The following is a 15347-nucleotide window of genomic DNA, read 5'->3' as shown; positions in this document are numbered from 1 at the left end:
AAGGTGCTTCTGAGTGGGGTGGGGAACACTATCTTCCAAACTAAAACCAGCTGGCTCTTACCTGCTTGGGGACTTGCTTTCCAAAATTCTTGAAGATCTTTAAGAAACCTCATTAAATGCTCAGCTGCCCCTCCCTGTGCATGAGAAGGGTCAGTTTGTCATGGTAGTGCTAGTCATTGATCCTCACTTTCACAGCTTTTTTCTTTTTTTTTTCTTCCAATAAACTCTGTTTCCCCCAGTTGCTTAGTGGATTTGTATTTTCTTTTTTTGTGCAGTTTTCTGTTCCATTATGTCTTTATGGTCATAATGCTCATGGAAAGATTTAAGGGAAAGAGGCTGAGATTCTTTAAACCCACACAGTCTCACACCCTGGTAGGAGTCTAGAGAGCTTCAGGGAGCTGAGTACACTGTGTGAAAGCAGCACTGGGAGCCCATTTGCTTCCAACAAACTGGGAGTTAAGCTCCTTGATCTCACACAGGTATAGGGAGCACAGTGAGAGGCAGCTGGGTTAATTAAGTTTCCTAAAGGTGCACAGGAGAGATCCATTGTGCTCATTAGGAGCAAGAGCCTATAAGGGCTGGGAGAACACAAGGCTGTGGGAGAACAGATTGTGTTATGCCTTGGTCCTCTTTGGGTGCATTCCTGCTTATCTGAGGTATTCTTCTTTCAAATTGAAGGTTTTTTTAGCCCTGTTGGAGAATGGGTGGGTTTGAGTTTTTCATTGCTGTGGAGCCATGGGGAAGGTGCAGTAGAAGGGCAGTAGGATGCTGTGGAGGGGAGGAAAGTGTGCAGAGTGGTTTGCAGTGAGGACCTCAAGTGGATAAACCAAGCCTAAAACTGACTGGTAGCTTTGGATTGATTTAGCAGCAGTCCTGTGGTAGATCAGGATTGCTTAGAGAGGAATAAATGTATTGAGAGGAATTTCAGCAGATTTAGGCTGTGAATCTAACAACAACATGGTGCTGAGCATGTCAATCTGATTGTATACGTACGTACGGGTTTGTAGCATGCTCGGAGAGTGTGTCCGTGTGAGGAAGCAACTGGAGCACCCTGCAGACTGCTCTGCTCCCAGAGCCTCGCTGCTGGTGTGTCTGTGAGGCCGATGGGATGGGCTGGGGAACAGCCAGCTCCTTGCGGGCACCTCCTGGGGTGCTCCAAGTGCTGCTGATTCAGGGGTAAGGAGGCTTTGGCAATCCAGCCCCCAGTGGCGCGGGGACCTTGAGCCACACGGCAGGACTGAGCAAGGCCCTTCCTGCGAGGGCTTTGTGCAAGTTCATCACACGTTAGCGGTTGCTATATTGAGGCTGACAGATGCGCGGGTGCCTTTAATTGCTTTAAGAGCTTAAAGCCCACAAGGCATGGGGAGGAGGCACAGATTTTCAAAAGCAATCAGCTAAGTGCCAAACCTAAATGCCTGCATTTATGAGACTGCTGTGCTTTTTGGTGCTTGAACTATCCTGTGGCAAGTGTTTGCAAATTCAGCTCTTAGCTTCTTTGAAGATCTGGCTGTAGTGTCTTATGAGTTAGAACTATAGGATGTGTGTGGTTGTTTGGGGTTTTTTGTTTCTTTTTTTCTTCCCTCCCCCCAATAGGGGTTTGCAGGATGGGGCAGGGGGTCTGGAAGAGGAGGAAGTTTTTTTGTGATATTTCCCGAGAAGGAGACTAAAACCATATTATTCTTGCAGCTCCAGATGAAGGGGGAAAAAAAGAAAAAAAGGAAGCCTTTCCATCCCACCCCTGGACAAGCCTGCTCCAAGGAGACTACACTAAACAACACCAGGGAAACATGATTCCTTTAAGAGACTTAGCAATACCTGTTTTCACTCAGTGCCTGTTCCTGGGCTCGGATTCCGAAGTCACAATGGTAATGTTTATCTGTTTGTGTCTGTTTCTGCATTAACATGCTTTATTTTCTTTCTTCTGCTTCTCCTATTCACCTTGTCCTTTCTCCAGGTCCATTAAGGCCAGGTAAGGCATGCAGAAGAGCACAGAGGGGAGGCAAGGGCACTGCTCTTTGACCTATCCCAGTCACCTGGAAAGGACAGGCAAATGATACTGAAGCTTTTGGCTTCATGGCCTCTTAAATGTATCACTCTTCTTTTTGTTGTTGTGTTTTTGTGTGTGGAAAATGTCTAAAGCAAACAGGGAACAAGGCTAAATGTGGCCCCTAATGGAAGAAGTGGTTGGGAGACAAAAGTATGCTCATGAGAAAGGCAGGGTATGATGAGGAGGGAGGGAGGAGGCACAGGGCTCCTCTGGAAACACCATCTCTAGCCCTGCAGCTTGTGGAAACAAAAGGGTTTTCCATCTCTGTAGCCCTTAATGAAGGGGACAGTCAATAGTAGTGATTTGATGGCATGCCTGATCGGGGGCACCTTGTTCTTTCTTCTCTCATTGTTTCTGCCATTGTTGCTACTAAATAACGCATGAAGCTCATTGAAAGCCGAAATGAGCCTCGTGAGGACTTGCTGTGTCCCTCTCCCTGGGCACCAGCCTCTGTGTGTGTAGTGTTCAGGGGACCTGGTCCTGACAGTTGTTTTTTTCAGGTCACCTTCTCTTTGTTTAAAGAATGGGAGGATGACAATTACTGCTTGTGCTTGAAGGTCTTTGGATTGGTAGGAGGTGGCGCTTCCCTCCAAGGGAAATTGCTTGGGACTGGCTTAGCGGTGTCTTCCTCGATGGTGAGTGGTTTGTGTTGCTGGAGATACTTTTTAGACCCCTCATCTTCGAAAGCTCAGCATGCTTGTACCAGGCAACATACAAATGCACTTAAGACACAAATGTGATGTCCAGGTTTTCCTGAACTCCAAATGCTTTCCTGGATGCTGGAAGTTACCAGTTTTACATTCCCTGCTACAAATAAGGTGCAGAGCAGGGCAGGATTTGAACCTACAGATTGCAGAAGTTTTCTGTTCCTAGGTCTTGCATGTATGGCACTTTACCAGCATTTCTCTTCTGCTGATTGCTCCACTAGTGACTTGCAAACAAGACTCTTAACAGTGCCAGGTTTTTTTTCTGCATTAGGTGGGCTTTCTAGGTTGCTGTGGCCAAATTTTGGCAGGTGGTAATAAATGGTGGAAGGCAGTAGTCTTGGGTAACCTGTCTGCCATGAAAGCTGAGGGTCCTTAACTCCTTGCTGATCACATAGACACGAAGGGCATTAATGAAATGGTGGGATTAGACACAAGGGTGTGTCATGCATCTCCTACATAGCTGTTCCCTTCTGCATCCCATGTCCTGGCCTTGTAGTGAGCTCTCTTGGAAATTCAGCAAGTGGAGTCTCTGTCCCTGAACTAATTGTTCTAGTTTCTGCCTAAGAGCAGAACCGCTAGCAGAGACTGTCCTTGTTAGGACATGTTCCTTGGCCTGTCACAGTGAATCAGCACAAAAGATGTTAAACCAGATGTTTCCATAACGCCTTTTAAGGATGAGGAGGGATTTGCTTCATTTGCCTGGGAGTAATGGAGACCAATATGGTGTGTTCTTGAGCATCCTCCCCCTTTTACAACCAAACGGCCTTATTCTGTTCAGTTCCTTCCCTCTTCTCCCTTTCTCCGGGACATAGCTCTCTTAATCACAGCAAAATAAATCCTGACAGAATGGATGTGAGGCCAGTTCTGTCTGCTCAGTGCTCTTCAGGGCCTGACCCTGGACACAAAGTCTGTGCTTGCCAAGGCTCTGCTGTTAGGAGGGGGACTCTTGCCATCTAGTGGGAGGGGATGGTAAGCCTCCAGGACCTCTACCATCCCTTGGGAGTAGAAGATAAAATGCAACCCTCCTTCCCGGACTTTTAGTGCATGAGTCAGTTCTCTGCACATGTGGGATTAGCTCATGCTGCTTTCCCACAGTGGTGTCACTGCCTCCAGTTGGTGAAGCTGGATTTCTCAAACTCTTTACCTTTCTAGACATCTCACTCTTTTCACATTTTTTAGGGGTAAAATTTCATTTACACCCTTCTATAATCATCTCCTGGATGGCTAAGTTGCACAGAGGGAACCTGTACGTATAGGGAAGGATGTTGGTGCGTGCTGGTCGCATACTGTATGCCACCTGCATTTTGTCAGGAGATTGCGTGGGGGAAGTTGCCTTTCAACAACTGACTCCTTGAATCAGTGCTCAAAGACAGCCAGGATCTCTGAGTAATTGCTCTTACAGATAGAGAATGGACAGTACTTGCAAAGTGCCTTGTGCTGGGTCTTCCTTGGCCTAGGAAAACCAGAAGCTCACATTCCACCTGGGAGATTTCAGTCCTAACTGGCTTCCCCCCACCCCTTTGTCAAAAGGTTAAGGAGAGAAATACAAGGAAGAGGTATGTGCTGCTCTATTGTTCAAACTGCCCGGGACTGAGAAGGAACAGCTGTACGTGTACAAGGACAGACATCATCTCTGAGCCCCTGTGCCTGCTGCAGAAATATATCTGCTACGAATATTTCTTGGGGCTTCAGGTTTTCCCCCACCTTGATGTACAAGCCCTTCATTTGCTCAGAGATAGGTGTAGTTAATGGATGTTGAAGGTGTGTTACTCTTTAGATGATGCACCAGATTGAGAGCTGGAAGACACAGGTCTATTGCAGATCTCGTGTGAGGCTGATCTGCGCTTCTGTTTGGATGGGCCATTTGTTAAGAGTCTGGACTTCAGCAGAGATCTTGTTTTGGAATGTTTTTATAGAGCACTGAGGTGTCAGCTGTGTGTAGTGAGCTAATATGAATTGCAAGACTGAGAAGTCATGAGGCCTGTATATTTGAGGGGGTGACTCTGCAAAGCATGGAAAATCAAGTGGGTGATGGAAAGTAAGCATGATGTGGTCATTGTCTGCACTGCACTGACCGTTAGACTAGAACATGTGCAGAGGAGGAGAGAGAGAGATCTCAAAGGCTGAAGTTACTTCTTACAGAAAACGAATATCATTTTTTCCAGCTTTTCTGGCTGCAAAAGAACTGTCATGCAAGGGTCCCTCCCTGGAGAGAAGCAGCACAAGTTGACAGTCCTTTCAACAGCAACTGGCAGTAACCAAATAACAGTTATAGAACCAAACTCCTGACATGGAAATCGTAGAAATTCCAGTAGAGATTAAACATATTATATAAACTGGTTTATGCCTTTTTTGAGGATGCATAGAACTACTTCTCCAGAATCGCTGGTGTGTGTGAGTGAAAAAGCAGGGATCTAGCTCTGCAATTACACGTGGCAGGTACTTTCCAGTAGGGCCAATTGGCGTGAAAATTGCCACGTGTCTGTAATGCTCTTACTGAGCAGTCAGGTCCTTCAGTTCTTTAGGTATCGCCTAGATCATCTCTGTGCGGAGCAACCTTTACAGAGCTTAGTGTATCTGCCCTGTGAATTTGAAAGGTCAAGTCAGCTTGTGGCTCCAGAGAGTCTACAGGGTGAAAACACAAGGTTTGGGGAGGCAATGAGCCTTCTCTTTTTAAAAGAACTGAAAATTGGAGAAGAGAGATTATAGAACCTAATAGTGCATGCCTAATTTTTGGGAGCATGGACCATGACTGTGACTACCTGGTCAAAACCAGCCTTGACTTGTCCATATGGCAAGGCGTGTCCTTCAGGCAGATGCAGATGAAAACATGTAAGCAAGGGATGTGGACCTGAAATGATGGCTGTGCATATGGCCAAGAGGCAGATTCAGCTGTAGCTGGTACTTGTACAAGTATTTTGCATGAAAATACTGTTATGTGTGGTATCGCTGAATGCAGAAAATTGGTGCCTGCTGTTAGCGATGGTATTGCTGTCACAAGGGTGCATCTTTGCCCCTTTGTTGGAAGAAGCTGAAAGATTACTGCTGGGGAGAGGATAAGATCTGGGGTGGTAGATTTGTACTTCCCTCCTGGCAAAGGGCAGCAAACTCCATACAGCCCAAAGAGTAATGAGCTGATGGTTAAACAGGCTGGGAGGTGATAGAATCGCTGGTGGGCCTGGCAAGTGGTTTCCCTGGTCACCAGTTCAAATGATGCAAATCCAGTTTGAGCAGCATTATTTTTCTGTAGACTATATGATTTTGAGAAGTTTTCTAATTTTTTTTTTTTTTTTTTGCTAGGTGCTTTTCTTTTGGTCTCGACCAGCTGCAATATGAAGGGGGCAGCAAATTCCCTGGATCCAGTGTGTTACCTTGAGGAGCTTTGCTGAATTCCTGCTGAATGTTTGGCTTTATGCAACCAGCGAGCTCTTCCATCAGCTGGAAGCCTGCATGGAATTTGCTGCTTGTATCCTTACCCGACCCGGGCATTCAGCAAACATTCCTCCAGCAGGCTGTCATGTTTCTCCATGCCCTGATCAGCAGACGCTCACACATTCCTTCCTCTGGCCAAGCTGCCTTCAGCTTCCTGCCAGTCTGAAACAGCTCTGTGGAGCTTCTGCTGTGACAGGTTTTTCCCCTGATGTCCCTGAGACTGAGTGAGGTGAGTCTGGCTGGGCTTGACCCACCAGGTGGAGCTCTGCGGATAGCCATGATGCTAATTGCAATTTGCAGCATATCATGGAATCCCAGACTGGTTTGGGTTGGAAGGGACCTCAAAGCCCATCCAGTTCCAACCCCCTGCCATGGGCAGGGACACCCTCCACTAGCCCAGGTTGCCCAAAGCCCCATCCAACCTGGCCTTGAACACTGCCAGGGATGGGGCAGCCACAGCTGCTCTGGGCAACCTGTGCCAGTGCCTCACCACCCTCACAGGGAAGAATTTCTTCCTCAGATCTCATCTCAGTCTCCCCTCTTTTAGTTTAAAGCCATTCCCCCTTGTCCTGTCCCTCCCTGCCCTTGACAACATTCCCTCTCCAGCTTTACTGGAGCCCTTTCAGGGACTGGAAGGTGCTCTAAGGTCTCCCTGGAGCCTTCTCTTCTCCAGGCTGAACAACCCCAAACTTCACCTTTCAGGACCATTCCTGGTACAAGAAAATTAGGGCACTGTGGACTAGCTGCAAAACCTGCTGCTACTTACCACTCATGCTGGCTTCCCTGCGAAGAAGAGTCAAGCTCCATTTCAGTGGCATCCTGGGTTTGAGTCCTGATGTCTTGATATTCTCTATATCACAGCAAGAAACAACTGTCCTCTCTCTAGTTGTTTTTTTTTCTCCTTTAACAACACGTTTGACGTTGGGGTACTGCCCAGCAAGAGGCTTTGCCAGCTCATGGGAATGTGATTGTCATCACTCTACCAATATTGTCAGCTGGTGTGGTCTCCTCTGCATGAGTATCATTTTGGCAGCCTGCTGTGCCGCTAACAGGCCCGTTCTTGTGCTGGGCTGAACCCGCAGTTCTGGACCAGATCACTTCATGTAGAACCTGTGAAACAGCAAGAGAGACTCTGTGCTGAACGCTCTACAGTCTCTTGTAAGCAAGGTTGAGCTTCTCTGGTATTGTCAGTTCATTCAGCGAAGAGTTATGACCTTGCTTAAATTATGCAGAGCTGCATTACACTACCAAACTAGCTTCCTTTCTGTTTCCAGCATGTTGCAGATTCCTCTGATGTTGGTGCCCAGTTCAGTGCAATATCCCTTTCCAATAAAAGGTGGCATCAGAGAGAGGGGAAGCCCTGCACATCAGTGCCAGAGCAGCTGGGACTAAGAACAAATGCTGCTTTTCCTGTGGTTGGCATTGAGAAAATGGAGTTACGCCTGCTTCCTGCTCAGAGCACTACTCGGTGTGGGTAAATTGTGTAGGAAGTGATGAAAAAGCCTGGGAAAAGGGAGAAGTCTGATGACAGACGTGTTCTTGTAGGTTTGGTGTTACAGTGCTGGAAATGTATCCAGAGATGTGGGTGAAGCAATTGAACTTTTCAAAATAATTAATAGAATTAATTTGAGAATTGATGTGAAACCAGGCAGGACTAACCTGGAAGAGTGTGCTATAGGCAGCAGTCCTGTGCTAGGGTAGGGCTTGCTAGAAAGTCCTTTACAAATATGAATATACTGAAATAAATAGGGATATTCCTTCAAAAGTTAGCCTTTGGGAATACCTGCTGTTCTTTCTGTTCCTATCAACTTTCTGCAGACTTGTTTGAAAACCCATTGAACATAGATTTAAATACCCAAGGTCAAAGCTGGTGGGAAAATAAATTTCCATTCTTTGGGAAATGCTGACACTTCAGAATGTGTTGCTATCCAAAATTGGGTCAGAAGACAAAATTTCAAGGTCTTGTCTGTAATAGAGATTTGAAAGACACTGTTTACAGAAAATGGTAACAGAAAATGGAACTGAATAGAATTGTTATGATGCATTAAAAGCCTAAATGAAAAAAAAAGACCGTTTTAAAAACACAACCCCCCCTCTAGCTGAAAAGATTTCAGAAGTGTACAGTGGCCTCAGAATAATGCCTAAGTGATGTAGCTACTACTTGTTGACAGAAGAACTCTTTCAACTGGCTCAGACCGGTGTTACTATTTCACTGCTAACTGTTCGCACCACAGATGCTCTGAATCTTCTGACACAGCAGAGGTTGGGAATTTTAATTGATCTGTTGTTTTTTGTGGAGAATTGTTTTTAGTGTCTGGTTAGTCCTCAGGACATTAAGGAATATGGAGTAATTGTTGCTGCAGATCTAGATGGTTTTGGTTTGAGCTGCTGTAGTGAGGAGCTTTAAGAATATCGAGCTGCTGGAAAAGCAGTTGCCGGATGCTGAAGGGTTAAGGTGGGCAATACCTGAGGAGCTGGCAAATGCTACAAACTCTAGAGAGGGGTGTAAGTTTGAAGATGCTGTACTATAAGACGCTGCGCTCCTCTGTTTGTAGAATGCTTAGTACTGGGAGGCTCCAAATCAGACTGGGGTGCTTAAAACCTGCTGTGATCACAGCGGATTGTTTAACACTGGTATTGATAGAATTCTCAATGTTTGTTCTCTAGAAACGTCCTGAGAAAGCATTCCTGTTCCTAATCCACCTCCTTCCTTGCAACCCTGGCTAGATTTCCCCCCCTACCCCCAATTCTTTTCTCTTTGCAGTCCTTCTGCTCAGATTACAAGACAAGCCCATGATATCACCCGCTATGAGCTGAGGCTAAAGGGGCTGGGTCTTGGGAGGGGTTTGCTTGACTAACTCTAGTGAAATTTGCCAGGAAGCAGCAGCTTCTCGCAGCATATTTCTCTGGCTGCAGGATATTTTCCAGCGCAGAGGGGACCACTCAGACGGCACGCTCAGCCCAGAAGAAAGAACTTCATGAAGCACGACAAGGCAGAGGTCACCCCCAGCACAGCCTACCACTAACTCCAAGGTAAACGCGGTCCTGCCGAGCCAGAACAGTGGCATTATTGCCAGAAATGAAGGGGATGATGAATTAGTTTAAACATTTCTAACCCTTTCTTGCTTCGGGGCTGATAGTTTGATTTCACTTCTTCCCTTTTGTCTTTGAATGTATTTTCTTTCTCTCCCATCAGTTTATTATAAAATATGATGTTTAGGCATAACAGGCTGGGAAGAAGGTAGGTGTTTCTTTGAATTCCTGTCCCCTGAGGCTTGATTTGGCAGGGGTGGGATGACAGATATTCAGTGTCACTTTGCAAAGACATTGTGACCAAGTTAAAGATTTTCTCCCCTTGCTCACAGGCATGCACAGATGAAATAAAAAAAGACATGTTGCAAACTGTCTACAAGTTCAGGCAATGCATATTCTGTAATATTATTAAAATATGCTTGATTTAGACCAAAAAGCTACAGTACATGCCATCAACATTGTGTAAATGTTACCAGCTAAACTTCAGAAGCAGTTTAAATTCTCCTCTCTGGATTTCAGAGTGCTCTTTCAGAGGAAAAAGCTTCAGTGCAGATGTTTCCCATTGGCAGAAGGTGCAAAACAGTTATGTCCCTAGTTAAGAAACTTTTCTGTGTCATTGCTTGGGATTCAGAGCCCCTTGAAAATAGCCCTCAGCCTACCAGTAACTTTCTTTAAGCTGTTTTATCATGCAGCAATCACAGTAGTTTTCAGGATGACTCTAGGAGATGCAGTGGTAGCTACCTGAAAAGTTGCAGGATGTTTCTGTCTGGAATTAGCATTAGCCCAGTTTGAGTTCTGATTCTTCAGCATGCACACAAATAACTTTGCCTTCTTTTAGATGGATTTTTGATGTCTAATTTAAACATATGTTACTGTGGGGGGGGTAAAAAAAAGATCTATAGACCAAGATAGTTTAGAAGACTATAGAGGAAGTTTAGCTATCGGGGAGTGTAGTGGGAAAACTATTTAGCATCTCTATAATCAGCTCATAAGATGACATTGCAGTGCTTTCAAATTTGTACTGAATAGGGGCTGAAAATAATTGCTTTAGGGGGTCCTACTTGCCAGTTTCGTCTGTATTGAGCCACCCACAGTGGTGGAATTTCCTTGGTTGGAAGCTAGAGAGCAGTTAGAAAACATAAAATGAAATATTAGCATGAACTACTGTAATAGCAAAGCATATAGGGAGAAACTACATCTTCAGTGTAGTGTGCTGGATGCTTGTTGCTGCAGGAATGAATTTCATGTGATCTTATTGGCAGTGCAGGACGATGTTGGAAAGCACCCCCAAAGACAGGCTACTAATGTGAGGTTTAATACTTTGGTCAGGTGGTGATGAGGCTCAATATATCTCTAAGGTTGTCTGCTCTCCAGTCAAATCCAGTGTGGTGTTTTGTGAGTGCTGAGATTAGGTCTTTGGAAAAACCTTTGAGAAAGTTTTAGCGGCTTGGAAAAGCCACCCAGATTGAAGAGGGTGCTGATGATGTACTAGAGGACAATGCCTTTGTCTTCAGCAGGGTGATTTAATAGAGAAGCCATGTGCTTTGCTGAAAGTGCTAGCCTTTTGCAAGTTAAGCAGAGACCCCAAAATGCATGCCTAGAAATGTTCTATGGAGGTTTTTTCAATAGTTCAGCTCCCAAGTTCATTGCCTTTACCTTACTGTACAACTAACTTCCCTTCTGTTTTTTCTGTTTCTTGCTTTTACGTTTATTTCAACCTTTTATTCTTTCTCCTCCTGAACTGTTTCATAACATCCTTGGTGCTGTTTAAAACCACAATGATGTCCTTTCTTAGGGCAACTCCAGCGGACGGAATGATTTAGCAGATCAACCAGTCAGTTAGTTTGCAAAGCACTTTCTATGAAATGCTCTGGGAGCGCGTGTGTGCGCAGACACATGTTTACTATGAATGTCTGCAAATATACGCACTGAGAAGGAAAAGTCCCACTCCAAATCTGTAGAAATGCTGAGGGAGGCTTGTTAGTTCAAGGGATAATAAAATCAGAATGCAGACGTAGGGATAACGATGTGCTGTTCTGAAGTCAACCTGTCCTGCGTCTGCACTGCTGATGGGTCAGGCTGTATTAATTAAGACAGCATTACGCAGGGGTATGAGGGGGATCTCCTCCTTGGAGGATATCTAGTATTTACTAATGCTCTTCAAACTTAGGTCATGCACATATCTGGCTCTGAGCGTGTGTGTCTGCTGTGGATTTTAATGTGGTACCTTTTTGTAGGGTCTTTATTCATAAATCAGTTGTCTGTGTCATGAGCTAATTGTATGTTTCATGAAAAGAGAAGTCGAATCAGATAGCTCTAGTTGCTACTCCTGGTTTTACTAAGTATAGACAGATTGCTTGGTCATTGTAATTGCATCCACTAGCTGCAAATTAAAGAATTTATACTGCTAGGTTAAAAAAAAAAAAATCACTTTTTCTGTTTAATTGTCTTGGAAGTATATTTGGGAATAAGTTCTGTTTCCTATTAAGAGTACAGCACAAGGTCTGTGGAACAGCCAGCTGGTGCTGGCCAGGAGCCTGAGAATTGTCATGGTTCACATCTCTATTCGTCTTCATTCTCTGACACCAGGCAAAGGGAAGAGATAAGGAAAATAAAGAACTTCCCAAAATGAAGCATATTTGAATTGCAACCGTGACGTGGAGAGAAGATGCTGTGACTGTCCATCTGATCCCCAGGCAAGCTTTTTTGCCTTCTAAGATAAATGAATGCATCAAGGGGCTAAAACTGAAAGCAAATGTGAATTGTTGAAGAAGTAGAGCTGAGAAGAGGCCATGGCCTGGGTTTGGAAGCTGTAAGAAGCGTTCAGCTGAGCCCTTTCATGAAACATGCTGACCATGGATCTGGGTGTTTTGTCCTGTAAAAATTGCTATGTCCTTGCAACTTTGGAGAGCAGCATAGTCCTAAACATTTGGATCTCATAGATCTAATCAATGATGCAACAGGCTTTGGTTAGGCAACTTCCACAAACACTGATTTTTCTGTTGTTAGACTTGTAGCTGTCTTTTAAAAGAAAACACAAGCAAAGTGCCTTTTCTTTCCTACTCTCCTAACTAGTATGTTTGTTCATCCGTCAGAGCTTCTCTTCTCTTGTCTAGCTTCAATAGCAAGTGATTCCTGGGCTATGTACATCTCTATTTGCTGTCTGTTCAAAGTGCTGTCTCTTGTAGTTTATCCTTAGCAGTTGGCAAACACTCCAAATTGTTTTCTGTTCCAGGTAGTACATACTTCAGTAAGCTTTTGGGAGGAAATAAAAAGGGGTGTGTGTATGTATGTATGTTTGAATGTGAAGCAGAGGCCAGAAGGTTCTCTAGTAATTATTAAATAACGTTGTTTCTCTTGAGTGAGATCTTGTGGCTAGTAGAGTCGCGGCAAGTCTATAGCTTTGGACTGTGCAAGCTTTACCTCTGCTGTGGGCGTTTGCGCTTTCTTTCCCTGCAGCCTCCCAACAGACTAGAAGAAGCAAATTGCATTTGGTAGCTTCCCTGATGTAAACAACTCTTGAATTTGCTACTGGTTGGCCTTGGCCAGTTTGTAATAATGTGAAATTTGCTTTCTTAAGCTCTTGACTCCTTGGTAGCAGGTTTCAGTTCCTGAGCAGTGTCAGCTCTCTAGAGAGACTTATGAAAGCCCTACGCTAATCGGAGAGCTCCAGGGAGCCTGAGTGAAAGGGATGGAGCAAAGGGCAACAGCTCAGTGGTACTGGCTAATAGGCGTCAGTTCTTTTCTCCTCAACTGTGGAGAGAAATCTAGAGGAAATCTGTTCCTCAGAGTGACCACTAGTGGGTTATATCGCAAACCAGAAGGATGGCAGAGTCTCTGGATTGTAACATATCAAAATGTTATCCTGAAATGATTTCTGCTGTCCTGCTTGCTCTTGAATCCTATACAGCGTTTTACTGATAAAAACCTTTAGTGTATGGTTTAGATGAACCCAGCAGCATTTCAGCTTCCTTCAGTCATTCAGCTTCTGCTTTCAGCACAGTCTTAGCTGCCTTTCCTAAAAGTGGCTGTGTCCTGACACTCGAAGGGGCTTGCCTCACCCATCAGGTGTGGCACGATGGCATCTCCTCCCTGCAGAGGCCATCGCAGCACACCGTACACAAGTTTTGTTATCAAGCCCACGCTGTTCTGCTCTTTTCCAAGGCAGGTTCAGTTATGCTGAAGTCATAGAATCATAGAATGGTTTGGGTTGGAAGGGACCTCAAAGATCATCTAGTTCCAACCCCCTGCTGTGGGCAGGGACACCCTCTGCTAGACCACATTGCCCAAAGCCTCATCCAGCCTGGTCTTAAACACTTTCAGGGATGGGGCCTCCACAACCTCTCTGAAGTCAATCTGAACGATGTCTGGGGATTTCTAGGAAGAGGGTTAAGAGTGATGATCACCCTGCTTAACTGTGTCCGCTTCTTAACCCCTGGGGGAAGTGCTGGTCTTACATTGCTCCTCTGGCTAATGGGTCTTTGCTGTAGATTTGGATTTATTGGCATTGCTTGGTCTCTCTGGCCTTGTCGTAGCGCTTTCAGAGCATGAACGAGAGGGCTCTTATTCGTGGTTTACACCAGGGTTTATAATCAGTGGGGATTTAATCTACAAAAGCATTAGCCCTAGTGCCCGCGGCAGGGCTGAGTCTCTTGGAACAATCAGAGAACGTACCTGAGCTCTTACCCCAGTAAGCGGTAACGTTTCTGTTCACTCCAGTAGTACTGGAGAGGGGCCGGTGTGAATTGCCCTTGTCTTGGCTGGAGAACTGCTTCTGTGGTAGTGGGAAATCCTGTTCCCGTCCCCTGGCCGTGCCTGCTGCGGGATGTGAGTGTGCCTGAGGAATGCACTTTGGGCGATGGGGCATGGAATTGGAAACGCGGGGTGTATGATTCAGGCAGTACCGTTTCAAGTGGTTGAATACCAACTGTTTGGTGCTCCTGGCCGAGACCCAGGCGTGCCAGCAGTGGTCGGAGTGCTAATTGTCTCTTCCTCCTGATGGATGCCAAGCCAAACGGAGCGTTGCTGGATCTCCAGTCACAAAGGACTGAAATCAACCACTTGAGGCTTTCCTTTTGTTGTCTGGCCAAGGATGGGAGCAGGAAAGCTGGTGTTTCTGGCTTTGTTTGGATGATTTGGTGAAATTAAAAGCGGGATCCTTGATGGTAGGAGCAGGCTTTTGATTTGGGAAGATGAATACCCTATTAGTTTCACCTGGTGAATTCTCTGAGGAAGTAAAAGCTCAATATTACTTTGAAATGAAACTGTTGCAGGTTTCCTTGTAAGCCTGTGTCCATCTGCTCCCTTCAAGACTTAAGACTGGAGTCCTGGAAAGGGCTGAGTCAGCAGCTAGCAGGAGCATGCCTTAAAGCCTTAAATTACATGTTAATGCGGTGATGGAGAATCATCTTATGGCCTGAAGTACAGGATGGAGAGCCAGGAGACCTGGAGTATTTTCCTGGCTTATCCACTGACTTTATTCAATAGGTTTTTAATGTTCTGTCTTGGATTCTTTTGAATGGAGAGACCAAAATATATACTTCTAGGATTACATCATTAATAAAACTGGAGGCTATTAAAATGAGGGTGTGAGGGGAGGAATGAGCCCTACAATAAAGGGAATAGCCAGCACAAACCAAACGTCTCGCAAATCTAAGCCTAGATATGTTTTTAGGAAGGTCAGCATGTGCAGCTTTCTTTGAGACTTGGGGAAAAAACATCTCCAAATCTTGGTCACAGCAGCAGAGGAGTGGGTTTCCTTAAATACTTTCTGTATTAAATTTTGTTATTGTGGTTTATAATGATGCCACCATAAATGTGTGCGCGCAGTTGCCTTCTATCTGATACTGTCCACAGTTGTTTCTTTAAATGCTCTTAAGTGAGTCTGTTGCCGAGTCCTTGGTGCTCTTGCTGAAGAGCAGTGATAGTTCTCTTTGATACTGGTGCAGTACAACTAACGTCTTGTAGCTAAGGAGAGAGATTTCAGGAGGAGCCAGGAAAGAATAAATCCGGGACTCGCGTGGCTGTTGTGCTGTGGAGTGAAAGAAGCGGTGTAAAATTTTATGTGCTGCTTTATCAGTCCTCTAGACTGGTCCTGTGTTACTGCTTGTCTTGTCTCCCGATAAAAA

The 15347-nt window shown here is 45.2% G+C and overlaps 1 protein-coding gene across 2 annotated transcripts in view; it reads left to right on the top strand.

Annotated features, from left to right (window-relative positions):
- Positions 1 to 9042: 9042 nt before the first annotated feature.
- The window catches only part of LOXL2 (lysyl oxidase like 2), a 54297-nt gene continuing 47992 nt past the window's right edge, over positions 9043 to 15347 (top strand). Inside the window, exon 1 of one of the 2 annotated variants that reach the window (XM_010302964.2) lies at positions 9043 to 9219. The gene's annotated coding sequence lies outside the window, so the exon portion shown is untranslated. The remainder of the gene's footprint in view (positions 9220 to 15347) is intronic. The other variant, XM_075736703.1, reaches the window with a different exon arrangement.

This window comes from Balearica regulorum, chromosome 27 (genome assembly GCF_011004875.1).
Source record: "Balearica regulorum gibbericeps isolate bBalReg1 chromosome 27, bBalReg1.pri, whole genome shotgun sequence".
In the NCBI taxonomy this organism is placed as follows: domain Eukaryota; kingdom Metazoa; phylum Chordata; class Aves; order Gruiformes; family Gruidae; genus Balearica; species Balearica regulorum.
Note: the sequence above shows the minus strand (reverse complement) of the source record. Positions and strands in the feature narration are given on the sequence as shown.